The 17,822-nt window shown below is 41.1% G+C and overlaps 1 protein-coding gene and 1 non-coding gene across 2 annotated transcripts in view; one reads left to right on the plus strand and one right to left on the minus strand.

The window, feature by feature from the left end:
• The window catches only part of LOC126474409 (spondin-1), a 646,454-nt gene that overhangs the window by 543,754 nt on the left and 84,878 nt on the right, over positions 1–17,822 (minus strand). The window lies entirely within an intron of this gene.
• LOC126476720 (U5 spliceosomal RNA) lies at positions 2,593–2,711 on the plus strand. Its single transcript, XR_007587192.1, has one exon. It is a non-coding gene; the product is annotated as a U5 spliceosomal RNA (small nuclear RNA).

Below are 17,822 nucleotides of genomic sequence, written 5' to 3' on the forward strand. Positions count from 1 at the left end.
TTACAGTGTTAACAGAAATTAGGGTATTGTATACGAGGGTATCTAAAGTAATAAACATCCGAGAACAGCAGCGTACCATCGGAATTTTGTGACACAAAAAGGGTAATTTGTACGACGTCATAAATCAACAGTTTCAGTATTACGATGGCCTCTGCATTCTTTTAGGGAGACCACAGCGCCAACAGCAGCTCAGTCTCAAAAAGTGCGACAAACCTTCCATCGATAATCTATGTCAATTAATATTAAAAGGAAAATTTGTATATTCGTGAATTAAATAACAGGTTCACGTTCACAGGACTGTCGTTCAAATAAATAGCTGACGTAGAAGTAAATACAGTTTGTTTCAGAGTAGCTTACAAACAACACAGCATTGGCATTGCGAGACCTGAGATTCTCACGACGTATGCAATGTTCAAATAACTTACGGGAATGATTTGTGACTCTACCGCGTCTCTAGTTTTACTAGACGCGGCAGGGAGACGTTTTATTTTTTAGGTGTAGGATTACTGAACAAATCAAAATGCGACAATTCACGACGTTCTTTCCGATTTTGCTGAAACGCTTCCCGATACGTCTCAATAAACTTCGGACGCGACCAATGACTAACCAAGAACTGGTCGGTGTAGTCGAACTTCTTCGTACGTTTCGCCCACCTACGTAATCGAACCTTAAAAGACGTGGCGGAATCATTACAATTTGTAAAAGGTTTAGCCTCGTACTTTGTAATATATATTAATGTTGACTTCCTACTCTTACATGATTGAACTTTGGAGATTTTTTAGAGCCTCAATTGATATCAATAAAGCCCTTCTCATGCACACAGTCGTAGAGCATCCTAGAAAGTTGCCTCTTGGTTAAGGACGCGTCCTTATCACGGTAGAATCAATAGGTTACATATGGGTCGGTGGACCGGTCTGGCGATACGTGACATTGTTGCGTGCGATGTATTGGGTTCGTATTATATTAACACTGTGTTTCATTTTTTTAAGGTCTATAACTGATCTAGGTCCACTACCTCCGGGACGGAATTTTTCTCGCTGAGGCCGTCCATATATTTTACCAGATGTGGCAGGCACATCTACCAAACCGAATATAAGGTAACACAAACACACACAAACTCATCGTAAACACTAGCGACATCACACAACCAAAGATGGCCGACGTCAGAAGTTATCGATAGTATGTGTGTGTTATCTTTCCGGGATTGCTCTGTAAACTGAGGTTTTAATGTCCCTTGTACAGTACTTACTTTCTGTCGTTTTAGCTTGAAAATGACAGGATGTGTATCCTTTGAAATATCGGCGGTTGTCGAAGAAGTCTCCCGGCTGCATTCCCGTAAAACATTTTGAGCATTGGCACTTCTGTCCATCTGGCTACCTGGACTGGAATTTCTACGGACTTCCTCCCGAATACTAGTTCACTGCCTTAAACACGGCGCTCCCTCGCTCGGTAGTTGTGTAAAAGCGGAGCTTTCTAGATAGTAAGCGTTGTTGCTTTTCCCTTAGTTTGTCTTCTTTATGGACATATCCTCGTCGGCAGGACCAGTTCCAGAACATTTTTACACATTTCGAGCCCTCCGTCTTGTTCCTTTCCCTTCGTAAACTTTCTTTCATGTCAATTTTTGTCACTAATTGTGAAGCGCACTGTATACAAATCTTGGGTGCTCCTTTATCCTTGGCGTCCCAAGCTACCAGTTTTGCTACGTCCCGTATAGAAATCTCACTGCTCTGGCGCCTTTCTCAGCTTGGCCATCGGAGCGGCGGTTTGTGCTCCTTGTGCCTTTAAACTGGCCCTGCTGGTCCGTGACTACTACTGCACACACAGGACGCACGATATGCTCGTAACACACTACTGGGGTCGCACACACATTTGTACCTCAGTTACGACAGTCCAGGTGATTGGGACAGCAGCGCGTCAAGTGGCCATTAAGTCACACTACTGAACACAATATGTGATGAAAGTGAAGAGTATAATTTGTATCGATTTTTAGAAAGATTCTTACAAATGAGAGCGTATGTTGCGCAATAAATTACAGCAATATCAAAAAGAAGACAACACATTCGTCATTCTCCAGGTTTACCAAAAAGATGCACTGAAGAGCTGCAGAAACTGATAGAACTGCCTAATACCGTGTAGGGCCCCGCGAGCACGCAGAAGTGCCTCAACACGACGTGGCATGGACTCGAGTAATGTCTGAAGTAGTCCTGGACACCATGAATCCTGCAGGGCTGTCCATAAATCCGTAAGAGTACGAGGGGGCAGCGATCTCTTCTGAACAACACGTTGCGAGGCATCCCAGATAAGCTCGATAGTGTTCATGTCTGGGGAGTTTGGTGGCCAGCGGACGTGCGTAAACTCAGAAGGGTCCCAAAGTCGTTAAAGCTAACCGGCTGATGACCGTCTTCAGTGCAGATGCACACGAATTGCCTGAACTCTTACGGGACTCGGTGGATTGTCTGCCGCAAGTAATGGGTATAATGGCAGGGGCACTACGAACGTAGTGTGTGGACTATAAGTTGAGAATGTGGGTCTCACGGGGAGTGTCCCAGCGATAAATCCCTGCAGTTGCACTTTCCACTGTGCCCTCGATGGCAACTCTGGGTTCCCTTCAAAACGAATAAATGTTTCGCCTTGTACTAAAGATTTCCATGGAGGGGAGCATTAAATGAGTCTGTAACGTATTTTCGTAGTGCTCGGCTCTTGATGAGCAACAATCACAAGTAAAACGTAATGTAAGTAATAACGTGTGTAAGTAGCAAGAGGTAGATCGTGTTTTGAGAATGAAGGCGTGGAGTAGCGGAACACGTTGGATCAAGTAGATGTTTTTTTTAATTTGAGATTGTAATTAAAAAAAGGCTCAGATAGATAGAGCGTCTGCCATGTAAGCAGGTGATCCCGTGTTCGAGTCCCGCTCGGGGCACCCATTTTCAACTGTCCCCGTTGATGTATTTCAACGTCTATCAGAAGCTAATGGTAAAGATTTAATTGTAACTGCAAAACGTGAAATGGTGTGCGCATTCTTGGTAGTCGTGGAAGTACATGTATCTGCTTACGTTGCATGACATACTGTTTACATTCTCTTTTCTTGTCGGGTAAGATGCAATTAGCTTATTTCATTACATTTATTTTACGGTAATAAAAGTATCTTGATATTTTACTGCACTTGAGCAGCAAAAATAGTCTGTTTCGTAAGTTATAAAGAAAGAGAATGAAAAATATACATGATGTGGCTTCTCGTCGCTAGACGCTCTAGCGTCGCAAAATTGACAGTGTCGAAATGAAAACAGAGACAGCACTAGGCTGTAGGTAATCGAAGTCTGATGTTCACAGACTGGGCATATGCCCCGATTTCAACGCATTTGGACTGACATTTAGGTATTGTAAGTGGTAGAGAGCCAGAACGTTAAATGGGATACAAACCAGAAGAAATTACTCTGCAACGAGAAATTGGAGACCGTAAGTTCCTGCTATCAAAACATTCAGCCAACAACATCTATCAATACAAAGTTTTTCAGTAGGATTTGTACTCACTTTGTAAGCGGCGTGTAGACTACTTCCTCGTTTTTTTTGTTTTTTTTTTTTTTCGTTTTTGTGCCATCAGTCTTCTGGCTGGTTTGATGGGGCCCGTCACTACTTCTTCACCAACGTCAACCTCTTCTTCTTCGTCTCAGAGTAGCACCTACACCCAACGTCATCAATAATTTATTCTGTGTTTTGGAATATCTGTCATTCACTAAAATTTTTGCACTGTACGATTCTCTGTCATGGAAGTTATACTTCATTCCACTGTCATCCAGACCTTTCTTCTAGTTACAAGTTTTCACATGCTCAGTTTACAAGATTCCTTGCCGTGGAGATTCTATAAAGAACCTCGTTTCTTACATATTTCGTACCTCACATCTGTCCTCTTGATTTTCAGCATTAGCCTGCAGCATCATATCTCAGACGTTTCGATTATCTTCTTTTCTGGTTTTCCGCAATCCATGAGTCACTTCTGTGCAATGCTGCGCTCTCAGCAATTTTTTTCTCAAATCAAGACCATGTTTGACACTAGTAGGCGAGGACTAATCCCTCCGTCTGTGCTAGTCTGTTTCTTATATGCTCTTTCCTTCCTTCATCGACTGCCTGCACTACGCTTGTCCGCCCTCTTCTGAAGTATTTCAGCGGTGTGTGGGATCCGTGGTAGATATAACTGACGGAGGATATCGAAAAAATTTAAAGAAGCGCAACTCGTTTGTATTATTGCGAAATAGGGGAGAGACTATCACGGATATGATACGTGAATTGGTACGGAAACCTTTAAAACAAAGGGGTTTTTCGTTGCTGCGAGATCAAAAATGGTTCAAATGGCTCTGAGTACTATGGGACTTAACTTCTGAGGTCATCAGTCCCCTAGAACTCAGAACTACTTAAACCTAACTAACCTAAGGACATCACACACATCCATGCCCGAGGCAGGATTCGAACCTGCGACGTAGCGGTCACGCGGTTCCAGACTGAAGTGCCTAGAACCGCTCGGCCACCTCGGCCGGCTGCTGCGAGATCTTTTCACAATTCAGTCATCAGATTTCTCCTCTGAATGCGAAAATGTTTTGTTGCGCCCACCTACACAAGGAAGAAATGATCATCGTAATAAAGTAAGATATATCATAACTTGCACAAAGAGGTTTAAGTGTTCGCGCTGTTCGAGATTGGAACGGTAGGGAAATACCCTGAAGGTGGTTCGATGACCCCTCTGACATGCACTTAATTGTGAACTGCTGAACAGTGATGGTGATGTAAATGCAGACGTCATGCGAAACTTTCCTTTCAAAGTAGCACGGTTACTCCCTGTACTGCATGGATCACAATTCTGATGCTACGATGGTCGCTAATCTCATTTCTGACACTTCGCAATACTTTTTTTTGGCTTATTCTCAATCCATATCACGTGTGTAGCAGACTGTCCATTCCACTCAACAAGCCATGTTATTCTTCCTCATTTTCACAGAGGATAGAATTTGATCGGCGAATCCTGACATATCATCTGATCCTAGTCAATGTTCGCTTTATTTCCCTCATTCACTTACGATGCACGTGTAGTTCGTTTAAAGTACACCTTAACAGTATAACAAGTATATCCGTCTACACTGAATTGCCTGTTAGTGTCTATCACAACTAAAGCAATATTTGTAGTAAATAGTTAAGAAGATATTTCATAACGATTCGAAAGTTTCACTTAACTTATAGCTGGCGTTAGTGACCGGGGAATTACAATATATGCGTAAAGTTGTTTGAATAAAAATAAGTCCATGGTTTTTCCAACAGAATAGTTTGAAATTTTTGTAGTTACTTTTCATACATCTGCCATTTATTTCCACTTCTTGTTTTTCAGCAAACATAAACAAAGTCACAAGCACTCTTTACATCCAGTTAGTTCACAATCTTGTTTCGAAACATAATGCATCGTTGTTCATTCATAACTAGCGAAGAGGTTTCGGAATACAAGAACACAACTAACCGACAATTTTGGCGACATTTTAATTATGCTTCGTTCCAGAAGCTTCTAGAACAACCAGTGACTCAAATTAATAGTTCGTATATTTCCTTTCTTTAATACCTGACATAATTCGAAAATAATCACTGTTTAATACAAATAGAAAATATTTGCAGTTAGTATCAAAGTAAAAGGTATTTATGTAACATAATATCGATTGGTCGATTGATAAGTTAACAAATAACTGTTGGCATCTCTGATGAATGATGTTAAAGTGATCGCACAAAACAGAAATAAAAATGAGGTTGTGATTTACAACTTATTTGTGACAATTATAAGAAAATTAATTTTCATTGTGTAGTCTAGTAGTTTACTATATATATATATATATATATATATATATATATATATATATATATATATATATATATATATATATATATATATAAGCCAAAGCGTTACCCGAGTGTAAACAGGCTTCACAAATGTCCAAAAACATGAATCAGGTTTTCCACAACTGAGAACAAAGGCAAACACGTTTAAAAGCCAAGTGGTTTCGCTATGTTCCGAAATTACGGGAAATTCCATAAGGTCCTGGCTTATGATAGTCGCAAGCACAAGATAATTCTCAAATGGCTCTTAGCACTATGGGACTTAACATTTGAGGTTATCAGTCCCCTAGACTTAGAACTACTTAAACCTAACTAACCTAAGGACACCACACACATCCATGCCCGAGGCAGGATTCGAACCTACGACCTTAACAGGTGCGCGGTTCCGGAGTGAAGCGCTTAGCACAAGATAAGGGGGTTTGGGGCACTGTAGATGCGTAAACATAATATTTTTCCCGTTTTATCGACATCTATATCTGCACTCTGCAAACCACAATGAAACATATGGCAGAGGGTTACTTCCGATTGTACTCTTCATTAGGAATTCACTCTCTTCCATTCGCATGTGGAACACGGAAAGGTCGACTGCTTAAATGGATTTCTGCATGATATGATTAATATCTTATCCTCAAGATAGGTAGAGCGCTGGGGGTCATAGTATGGTGGTAGATTCCTCTCTTAAAGTTTGTTCTTGAAACTTCGTACACAGGTTTTCGCGTGATAGAATGCACCTATATTCAAGCGCCTGTCGGTTCAGGATCTTATATATCTCCACACTTGAGCAGTATGCTATCAAGCGTCCCACGAGTATTTTGAACAATCACCTTTGTAGACTGACTGCTCTTTCCTATTGTCCTACTAGTGAACTGAAGTATGTCACCTCCTTTACCTACGACTGTGAACATTTTATTTCATATCCCTGCAAATCGGTATACCCCCGTACTTGTACGAATTGATCTGTTCCAATTATGACCCACTGATATTGCTGTCAATGGACACTTCGTATTTTCGTTCTATGAAGAAAATAATTTTACATTCATGAAAATTTAAAGTAACCTACTTCGACAAGGCAAAAAATACAATATCTTTTCGAGTAAACTACACAAATATTGGAATAGGTGGTGAGAGGAGGGTGATGCGTGGCAGTCTAGCGGAACGAGCCGAGATTGCTGCTTGTCCTTTGCCAGTACTGAGCTAACGTATACACGCTACGGCTGTTTGCAAGCGCAAGCAGTCCCACTGTTCTATGTGTCCGTATTACAAGCGGCGAGCTGACGTAATAATTCACACACTCTATCCGGGCTAGACTTGTTGCGCCTACTGTGCAGCGACGGAGGCGGGATTTATGCCGGCAGCGCGGCTGTCGCAGACGGGCCTGCCGCCACGCCGCATACCAGGGACCCCGTCTATTTCAGTCGCACGCAGCCCTATGACGGCCACAGTATGCAGTTCTGCTCCCAGGCACAGCAAACATCCGCCGCCGCTAATCTGCTCCACGGAGTCCCCTAACCAGATTTCCAGGCAAACATGCTACATTTTTGTATTACTTGTACAGGCTCTGCTGAAGATGTGTTGATATATCTTTTTCCAGCAACAGATTTTTACGACCGGTGGAAGACTTCCCGGGTCCTTATATTTCCCAAACTTGCCAAACCCGCTTCCGACACCTCCTCCTATCGCCCTATCAGCCTCACGTCGATCTTCAGCAGGGTCCTGGAGTCCATCCTTACCCACCGCATTCAACACCACCTCCATCAGCACCGCCTCCTTCCCTTGACCCAATGTTGCTTCCGACCTTCCTTCTCTGCCGATGATCTCCTCCACCTGACACACCTCCTTTCCGCTCATCTCAATTCCCGTCGCTCCGCCATCTTTGTGTCCCTCGACCTTGAACGTGCCTACGACCGCGTATGGCATCCTAGCCTCCTCTTCAAACTCCAGACTTATGCCCTCCCCATCAACTATGTTCTCTTCATAGCCTCCTTCCTCTCTCACCGCCCTTCCTATGTTACCATCCACAACTCCAATTCTTACACCTTCTATCCCTCTGCAGGCGTGCCCCAAGGCTCTGTCCTTTCCCCTCTCCTCTACCTCTTATACACGGCGGACATGCCACAGCCCCCACCACTCATCCATCTCCTGCAGTATGATGATGACACCGCCTTCCCCGCTCTTGTCCCCTCTCTCCAACGTTCCCAGCGCCTCCTCCATTCCCACCTTGACTTGTTCACCGCATGGTGTGACCAATGGCTCCTTAAGATCAATCCCTCCAAGACCCAGGCAATCATCGTAGGCCACACCACCCCCTCCTTCCGCCACCTAGAGTTCTACCTAACCATCTATGGCCGCCCCATTGCCCTCATTCCCACCCTCAAGTACCTTGGCATCATCCTCGACCTCCGCCTTTCCTAGACCCCCCATCTCTTCACAGTCCAAGCCAAGACACGTAACGGTCTCTGTCTCCTCAAACTCCTCTCTGGTTGAACATGGGGATTAGACCCTTCCACTATCTACATACCTATAAGTCCCTGATCCGCCCAATCCTATGTTATGCACACCCCACTTGGACCTCGGCCTTCACCCCCCCCCCCCACCTACTACAAATCCCCCCAAATCCTTGAGTGCCATGCACTCCGCCTCACTTATAGCATTCGTCTCCCGGCCCCCACGCAGATCCTTTATGATCTGATTCCCTTCCCCCATCTCCTCCTGTTCCTAGAACAAATACAGATCTTATATGTCTCCTGCAAACTGTATCCCCCCATCCTTTGGTTGCCTCCATCCTCTCCCAACCTAGCCCACTGCCACACATGTACCACAGGGTCCTGCCTGGTCCCCATCTCCATACACTCCATACCCTTGCCCAAGGTGGCTTCCGTGAACTCCCCCTCCCGGATGATGTCCTCGTGCCTTCCATCTACCCCTCCCACCAGATCTAATCCCTCCTCCTTCCCCCCACCCTCCTCAGGGCTCCCTCTCTCCCTCCCTCTCCCCCTTCCTTTCTTCCTCCTTTTCCCCTGCCAAACACATTCTCTCTCCTTTTCAGCGCCCCCCCCCCCTCCCGGGCTTCTAGCTCCTTTCCTGCACCCCTCCACTGCCCCCCTCCTACCACCATCCTGGATTTCCCCCTACCAAGTCTCACCCCTCCCTTTTCTTCCCCCATCCTCCCTTCTCCTGGTGGTAGGTCCACTTTGTTGCAGTGATTTTTAACATTTTCATTGTGGTGTCGATGTTACTCCAGTGCCGTGTGCAGTGCTACATTCCATCAGCACCAACAGTGTCGCCAGCATCATTCGTTTGTGTTCCCACTGGTGTTTCTTTGTTTTTTGTATCAACCCACAGTGTTCATTCTTTGCATGTCTCGTCTATGTTGTTTTTATATCTACAGTTTATACTCATCTATTTTTTGTTCTTGTTTTTTTTTCATCACTTTATACCATTCTCTGTTATGTGTTCTTTTCTCATGTGACTATGAGGTTTTTGTAAATGTCTTGGCTGAAGAGCGGCGTATTGTGCCGCTGCCAGCCCGCCCCATTTTGGGGAGTGACATAACAATGAAGGAAATACGTCTGACTGTTACTGAAATTAAAACAGTGCCACAAGCTGAGTAAATCACAGGTTCCTCTGTCCAAGATAAAGCTCTCGTCATGCAATGGAAGGAGGGAGTGCAGAGAATTGGTAATTCACAGCACAGTTCAATTCCCATCTTGCATAGCACGCGACGCCAGTTCAGTTCTTGTAATACTGCCACTGCCGTGGAGGAACGTGTCTGTTAGTTTTCGGATGCACTGCCACGCCAAGGTGAGATGTGGGACAGTGAAGGGCAGTCTGGTGACCGGAACTGTAGTGGCAACAACATCTTGGAGACAGAGCCTGGGAGCTGCGGACAACTCAGTGGATCATGGATAGCGCGCCAGACGAGATTGATGGTGTATCGATGAGGCTTCGCCAGACAGTCGCCAGCATCAGTGCGACTCTGTGTACATGGAGGATGGGGCGGCCGTTGTTGCCTACGAATGTACAGTGTCAGTGGAGCAGAGAATTTCAGAACAGCCAGCAAAGAAGGTCACTTCTAGCAACTCGGAGTAGGAGAGCGGTCTAATGGATAGGCGAAGCAGGGAAGCGTGGAGCAGGGCAACAAGGCAGCCTGGTGGCTTCTTGTCGACATGGAGCATCGTTCGAGCTGGAACACTGTCGGCAGGTCCAGGGAAAACTGCACAGCCAGGAGTAAAGGGTTGCTTGTTTGTGGGGTGTTTAAGGTTACGACAATTAGAGGAGTGCACCTGGTATGACCAGTGCGATCTTGCAGTGCAGATGGCCATGTCAGTTCTGGCCTACTTAAGACACCAAGTGATTATGTTTGTGAAACAAAACAAGGCCGCTGTTGGACCTGGTGTACTTACTTGGAAAGACTCTATTTGGTTGAGCTGTCTTCACTTAGAATTTTTTTCTATCTTTGTATTTGGCTTTCATTGTTTTACTGTCCGTATCTACCGCATCTAGCATCGTGTACATATGTTTGGTGCTTTATTATTGATTTTTGCTTTGGTTGGGTTTGTTTTAGGATTGAGTTCTGGGATAAGAACCTTTATTGGGTAGTTTCGTATTTTCCTTTCACTGTGTATTGCTATTTGTGATACGTTAATTCATTCACCCCTTTTTTGTAAGGTAGGATAAATTCAGAGCAGCTGATTAATCGAGTCCATATTATATATCCAGGTGTATTTATTTTTAGTATGTTAATCTGTGCCCCTTTATTGTAAAGTTTGCTGGATCCAGAAGGCAAGTTATTGAAATCTCAGTTATATTTATTAGGTAATAAGTTGCTTTTTCATAAACCAGGTACTGATTTTATCTATTTGTTTGTTCTTGTATATGTGCTCTGAGTTCTGTATGTTGATCACTGAATTTATTTACGTTGTGGCGAGAGTTTATGTCCGCACTACCCTAGGCCACTTTTCACTCCCACCGTTTGGTACGCCACAATAAGTACACTTTACAGCTCAACTACTGGAAATATTTCTTTGGTACCATACCCCATATATTTCAAAAGATATGAAGAACTCCTTAGGTATAATTAAGAACAATATTTTTGTGTAACGACCGTTAAAATTTTCGTTATAAATACCGGTAATATCTACAAATAAAGGATTATGATCACAAGTCTACGTTAAAAGCTGTGCTGTCTCTGCGTAAATCAGTCCAGAAGATTTCAGCTCCTTTTCCTTTCAGTTCCTGATAATAGCGTATGTAAGTAGTGAAAACCGGAAGATGAGAAAACGGAAGTAGAAAGTTTTCTTTGTAGTATAATCATGTTTACGCTGTGCTGCAGTGCATTTGCATCACATGAAGAAAAACCCATTTACAAATGCGAGTCCAGCATGCTTACCATTGTGTCGCGTTGCTCCGTGCCTCAAGTCGAGAAAGATGAAATTTCCAATTCAATCAGAGAAATATAGCCTTTTCTGCAATGACTCACAGCCGGTCAAATTTCCAGGGGTGAAAGTATAATACTTCGTTTTGGTAACATGACTCGAACATCAACTGACCCGAGATTGTATTAAATTGTTTTGTTGCGAGCCTTGTTACGGCATAGAAAACTACTTAGAGACAATGGTTGACATTTCAGTTCATATTTCCTTTAGAATACGCTTTTTTTCACTCATCGAACCAAGATGTTTACATAATTTCCGGATTTATAGCCATAAACAAATTTTAAATTTTCGGAATTGTTCCTGCTAATTTTATACAGTTTTTCAGCTCCATGTTTCATTTCACACTAGCCATGGAGTCCTTAAAGTTCCATAATATTCAGCTATCAATTGGATGAATGTCTCATTTTTTCTCCTCATGACATTATCATAAAATTTTGATTTGTCTTTTCTAGTTATTATGCGAATGTCTATGTACCGTTAGTTCTTTGATCGTTAATGCAAACTGATCGTCTATGAAGTTTGATCGCAGAAGTTTTCGTATTAGTTTGTTTTTCGCTGGTTCGAATGTTTTCTGATATGTTTAATGGCAGGAATGAGTATTTCGGACGCATGGAGGCATACTAGTTTAGTGATGAAGTTGTGATGTAGTAGATACCATTTTATTGTAAAATATTTTTAGATGGTTAGTTCCATAGCTTTGATGAATTTAGATTTTAAAATGGTTCAAATGGCTCTGAGCACTATGGGACTTAACATCTGAGGCCATCAGTCCCCTAGACTTAGAAGTACTTAAACCTAACTAACCTAAGGACAGCATACACATCCATGCCCGAGGCAGGATTCGAACCTGCGACTGTAGCAGCAGCGCGGCTCCACACTGAAGATTCTGGAACCGCTCCGCGACAAAGGCTGGCGATGTATTTAGAAATTACTTTTGTAGCGTCGTAATGTCTTTTACAAATTCTCTTTAGTAAGCGATCGATTTCGGTCAAGGGCCATTTTCCAGTACAGCTTTAAGTTAACAGAAGAAGTTACTTCAGAAAACAATGACGTCGAAAAAGGAGCGCAATATCAAAAATCAGACTGGGAATTGTGTAGCGTATAAACATGAATTTATGTTACACAATACAAACCGATCAGTAGGCGAATTTAGGAAATTTTAGAGACCTACATCTGCAGATTGGCAATACACACATCATACCGCACAGGGGGGAGCCCATAAGCAAACACGATACGACACCTAGTGTAACCTATCTCAGTAGCTGAGTATGTTGAGACGACAGTCCTGATCAGTAGATGACCCGGGCCACCATTTCGTGTGTGACTGTGAGGGTCAACGCGAGTGAGTGAGTGAGTTTGACAAAGTTTTTAGCCCTTTTGTCGACATTAATTTCTCTTAACGTTTGTAAGGGCGCTGAGCGCCAGCACATCCTAAACAAACACACACACACACACACACACACACACACACACACACACACACACACACGCACGCACGCATGCACACACACAGCATTTCGTGGTTGACCACTGATCATTAGTTTGGGTTGATCGCAAAACAAACACAGAAGTTCATGAAAATTGCAATTAGCAGTTTGAACTCTGGTTTTTTCTGTATCAGTAACACAATGTTCCTGTCCACAGCAGTAAATAACACTTTATAATGATCTGAAGAAAAGCAGCTGGATTTACACGAATGTCTTCTCAGAGCCCAAACTTGAACGCCATCAAATTTTTTTGTTAGAAAGTATAAAATTATTCGAGCGCACAGCAGATAACCTCTAAACACAGTATTCATCATTTTTCACGAGGAATGGAAACAATTCTAACGTTCAGTGTATCAGATATTACAGGGAGCCTAGCCCCTAACGACTATACGTTCTGATGATTTCGAAATGAGCTACTATATCAATTATAGGGATGTCTTTTGAACCTAATATAATTGATTTTTATGGACTTTTAGACTTTGGAATAATTGCTCGCCGACAATAGAGCCTTTACATTACAATAACTCCTTTTGCCTATTAATCAGCTAACTTGGAACACTAACATATATTTTTGCACTATACTGGAACAATCATTCCTTAATTCCCTAGGTGAGCTGAATAGTATTTTTTTCATGTAGAAATAGTCATCTGCTGTATTCAACCTGCACCAAGACATATCATGAACTTTTTCCTGATTCCACAATTGTTTACTCTATTGTAGTTACTACAGCTCTCTAGTCTAGTATTAAGGAAAACTGTGTTAATAGTCAGTACTGTATGCCACGAATAATCTGCAAACAGGGTTGGTAGATCATGGGATCCGCATTATCTGTTGCTCTGGATGAAAAACTATAAACATGTTAATGAATAGCCGCTGTACATTCTTACTAAGGTTTTGAGGAGTATACGTGGTGGAAAGGCGAGTCATTGCGTTTGTTTCCCACAGGTGCAAAATGTGCAGCAGGAGTTTCATGACCTAGAGGTAAGTTAGAGTGACGAAACACTGATTTGAATGAGATTCCTTCGAAACGAAACCAAATGACTACATAACATTAATACTTGTTCCATAAATCATGAATACGACATTTCGTAATGATGTGTAACATATCATTTTAACATAATTTTTCTTTATACAATATAATTTCTTTTCTTTTTTACAATTACTACTTCAAATTTAAAAATTCATATATTGAGTAGAAGGGGTTGTCATTCAGATATTCTTTAAATTTGTTTTTAAATGCTGGTTAGCTATCAGTCAGACTTTTAATGCTATTTGGTAAATGACCAAGGATTTTTGTGGCAGCTTAATTCACACCTTTCGGTGTCAGTCAGGTTTAACCTGGAGTAGTGAAGATCATCCTTTCTTCTGGTGTTGTAGATATGCACTCTGCTATTATTTTTGAATTGGGATGGGATATTAATAACAAATTTCATAAATGAATATACGTATTGCAAAGTTATTGTGAATATCCCGAGTTCCTTAAATAAATGTCTGCAAAGGGATCTTGGGTGGACTCCAGCTATTATTCCACTTTTGTGCGATGAATTACCCCCAAAAAATGGAGCCATATGAAAGCAGTGAATGAAAATAGACACAGTAGGCTAATTTACTGATATGTTTATGACCAAAATTTGCAATAACCCTAACAGCATAAATAGCTGAACCTAAATGTTTCAATGTGTTCATCAATGTGTTCCTTACAGTTCAATTTCTCACCAATGAAAATATCTAGAAACTTTGAATATTCTGCTTTAGCAACAGACTTCTCTTCAAAGTCTGTATTTATCAATGGTATTGTGTCATTTACTTTACATAAATGTATTTCTGTGGTTTCTCAAAATTTAGTGAATGTCCATATGCAAAGAACCAGTTAATAATTTTCTGAAAGACATTTTTTATAATTTCGTCAGCTAATTCTTGTTTGTTGGGTGTGATTACCATACTTGTATCATCAGCTAAAGAACTAGCTTTGCATATTCATGAATATAGAGTGGCAAGTCATTGATATATGTTAAGAACAATAAGGAGCCCAAAACTGAACACTGAGGGACACCATCCGTGATACCTCCCCAGTTAGAGGACTCTGCTGATGTTTGCAAACTATGTGTATTGCTAATTTCAACCTTCTGCATTCTTCCAGTGAAATATGAATTAAACCATTTGTGCACTGTCCCACTCATACTACAATAGTTAAGCTTATTTAGAAGAATTTCGTGATTCATACAGTCAAAACCCTTTGAGAGATGCCAAAGAATCCCAATGGGAGGTGTTCGGTTATTCAGGGCATGTTTTTTTGAACCAGTGAAAGCGTATATAGCTTTTTCTGTTGAAAAGCCTTTCCAAAACAAAACTGACATTTGTTAGTATGTACTTCATTTTTACACATATTTGAAACTACCCTTTAATATATTACTTTCTCAAGAATTTTGGATAAAGCTGCCAGAAGTGAGATTGGGTGATAGCTGTGAGCATCAGATCCATCCTACTTCTTACGCAATGGTTTAACAATAGCGTATTTCAGTCTGTCTGGATAGTGATCTGTTTCATGTGGCTGAGAATCTTATTTATCTGTTGGGAACAGGGTTTTAGTATTCTGTCGGAAATGCCATGAGTTCCAAGGGAGCTTTTCTTTTGAGTGAATTTATTATTTTCCGAATTTGAGTAGGAGAGGTGGGTTGAATTTAAGTTTTATCAAATTGCATAAGTATTGTCTCTTTCACATATAGCTTTGCATTTTCTAACGAACTGCTGGATCATATTTTCTCTACATCGCTTAAAACGATTATTAAAAATATTTTCTACTTCTGACTTTTTGTTAACAAACTTTTCAATGAGTTTGATAGAAATACAATCTTCCTGTGCTCTCAGTTGCTCTGTTTCCCTTTTAAGGATGTTCCATATTTTTTTAATTTTATTACCAGAAATGCTAACTTAGTCAGAATGCACATACTTCTGGGCTTTTTAATAATTTTTCTTAATAGAGTGCAGTAGTTTTTGTAAAGTTTGACTGTTTCTGGATCATTGCTCCTTCTAGCTATGAGATACATTTCCATCCTCTGTTTACAAGATACTTCTATCCCTTTAGTAAGTCACGGCTTTTCGGATGGTTTCTTACAATTATATTTCACTGTTTTCTAAGGGAAACTGTCTTCAAATAATGCTCACAAAGGTAGCATGTAATAGGTTAAATTTTAAATTAGAGTCCGATTCCCCGTACACCTTATCCTAGTCAAGCTTTTGTTAAGCTTTCCCTAAAATTTGCTGTTGTAAAACCATTATCTGGAGCACTATTTTGGAGAACTATTTTGCGTTACTGGGTGGAATTACCTGATGTACTGTAACTGGCTGTAAATCATGATCAGAAAGACCATTCTTAACGGTAAAAGCTTTTATTTTATAAAATTTATCTTGCTCTTTAAAAAATTTTCTATCAGTGTGCTGCTTTCATGTACTGCCCGAGTAGTCGAATTGAAAGAACCAAGAAATACTTCAAGGACATGCTTCCTATCATTATCTTTCAGAAAATCTACATTGAAATACACAATTACAATAATTTACTTCCCTCTTTCTGACAGATAACACAACAAAGAATCCAATTTCTTCAGAAATAGCTGAAAATTTTCCAATTATAAAAGTACTGTTATTTAGTTGAAGCTCTCTGGCACACGCTTCTGTATATTGTTCTACACAAAATTTTTTAGTTCCTAAATTTTTCACATGATGATACATTTTAACATATATGGCAGCTCCTCTTCTCTCCATAGAGTCTCTACTTAGAAGTACTGAAAGCTTATACCCATATACAGTTACCTTTTCCATATCTGTGACTACATAAAGTTCACACAGGCATAGTACATCTGTCTCACCATCAGTTTCTAAATCTCCTAAACAAACAAGAGGCTTGTATACTTTGTTATTTAGTGCCCTGATTTTCCGATGCAATACACTAACATTATTTTTGATTGTATTTTTATAAAAATCTTGTGATAAACTAACATTACTTTTCACTGTACTTGTATGTGAATCTTGTGATATATTAACATGTTTAGTGCCTGCCTGTCTGACCTTCTCATTAAGCTTAATTTAATTCAATGTTGAATTATTCGACACTGATTTTAACCTAAAAAAGAGTTACCCCCATCAGTTTCAGTGACCCCCCCCCCCTCTTAACGATTTTGCTATCATTCCAACCAATATACCCTTCCCTTTTCTACTGAGATGCAGGCCATACCTTATGAAGTTCCAGCTACCAATACCACCAACAGGAATCAAACCTGTGCCTGACAAAGTAGTCACCCGAAGCAACTGATCTGATTCCATACTGACCCCACTGACAGAGTGTTCAGTTAGAGCCAATCATACTGCATGAAAGCACGAACCAAGCGAACATTTGCATGGTTCGTTGCAGATGCTATTTTTACCAGTTGACGTCAATATTGTAGCCATGATCCTCATCAATACTTTTTCCTGTTCCACCCGCTATCACAACATGATCCAGCTTTGTAAAACCCTTGCACAATGATCCTACACTCTCTCTCACTTAGGTAACATGCAGTGGGCTTGAAAAAACTTGGGACCTGGTATCTCTCACCTAATTTTTCCTACAAGATCTGGCCCACACCTCTTCCGTGGCTACTACCTAACAACAGAACTTTCCTCCTACTTTTACTTTTTATGGAACAGTTTTCTGGGGGAACTCTGTTGAGTATTAATTACATTTACATCTGCCTGAGCCTCTTCCTTACCTAACTGAGGTAGCAATTAAGTTGGTCTGTGGTATTTGTGTCGTTAAGCATACCATCAAACTTTCGGAAAAATATTATCCACACAATCTCGAAGATAGCAAGGTCACATAAGTATGAGAACTATTGCATAACCAGCATTCATGTTGCTGTCAACAACAATATGCGAATGAATAGAAAACAAAATTAAGAATGTATTAGATTAAGATCAGTTTGCCTTTAGGGAAGGCACCAGAGAGATAGTTCTGACGTTGAGATTGATAATGAAAACATAAAACATTTGAAAAAG

Source organism: Schistocerca serialis, chromosome 4 (assembly GCF_023864345.2).
Source record: "Schistocerca serialis cubense isolate TAMUIC-IGC-003099 chromosome 4, iqSchSeri2.2, whole genome shotgun sequence".
Taxonomy (NCBI): domain Eukaryota; kingdom Metazoa; phylum Arthropoda; class Insecta; order Orthoptera; family Acrididae; genus Schistocerca; species Schistocerca serialis.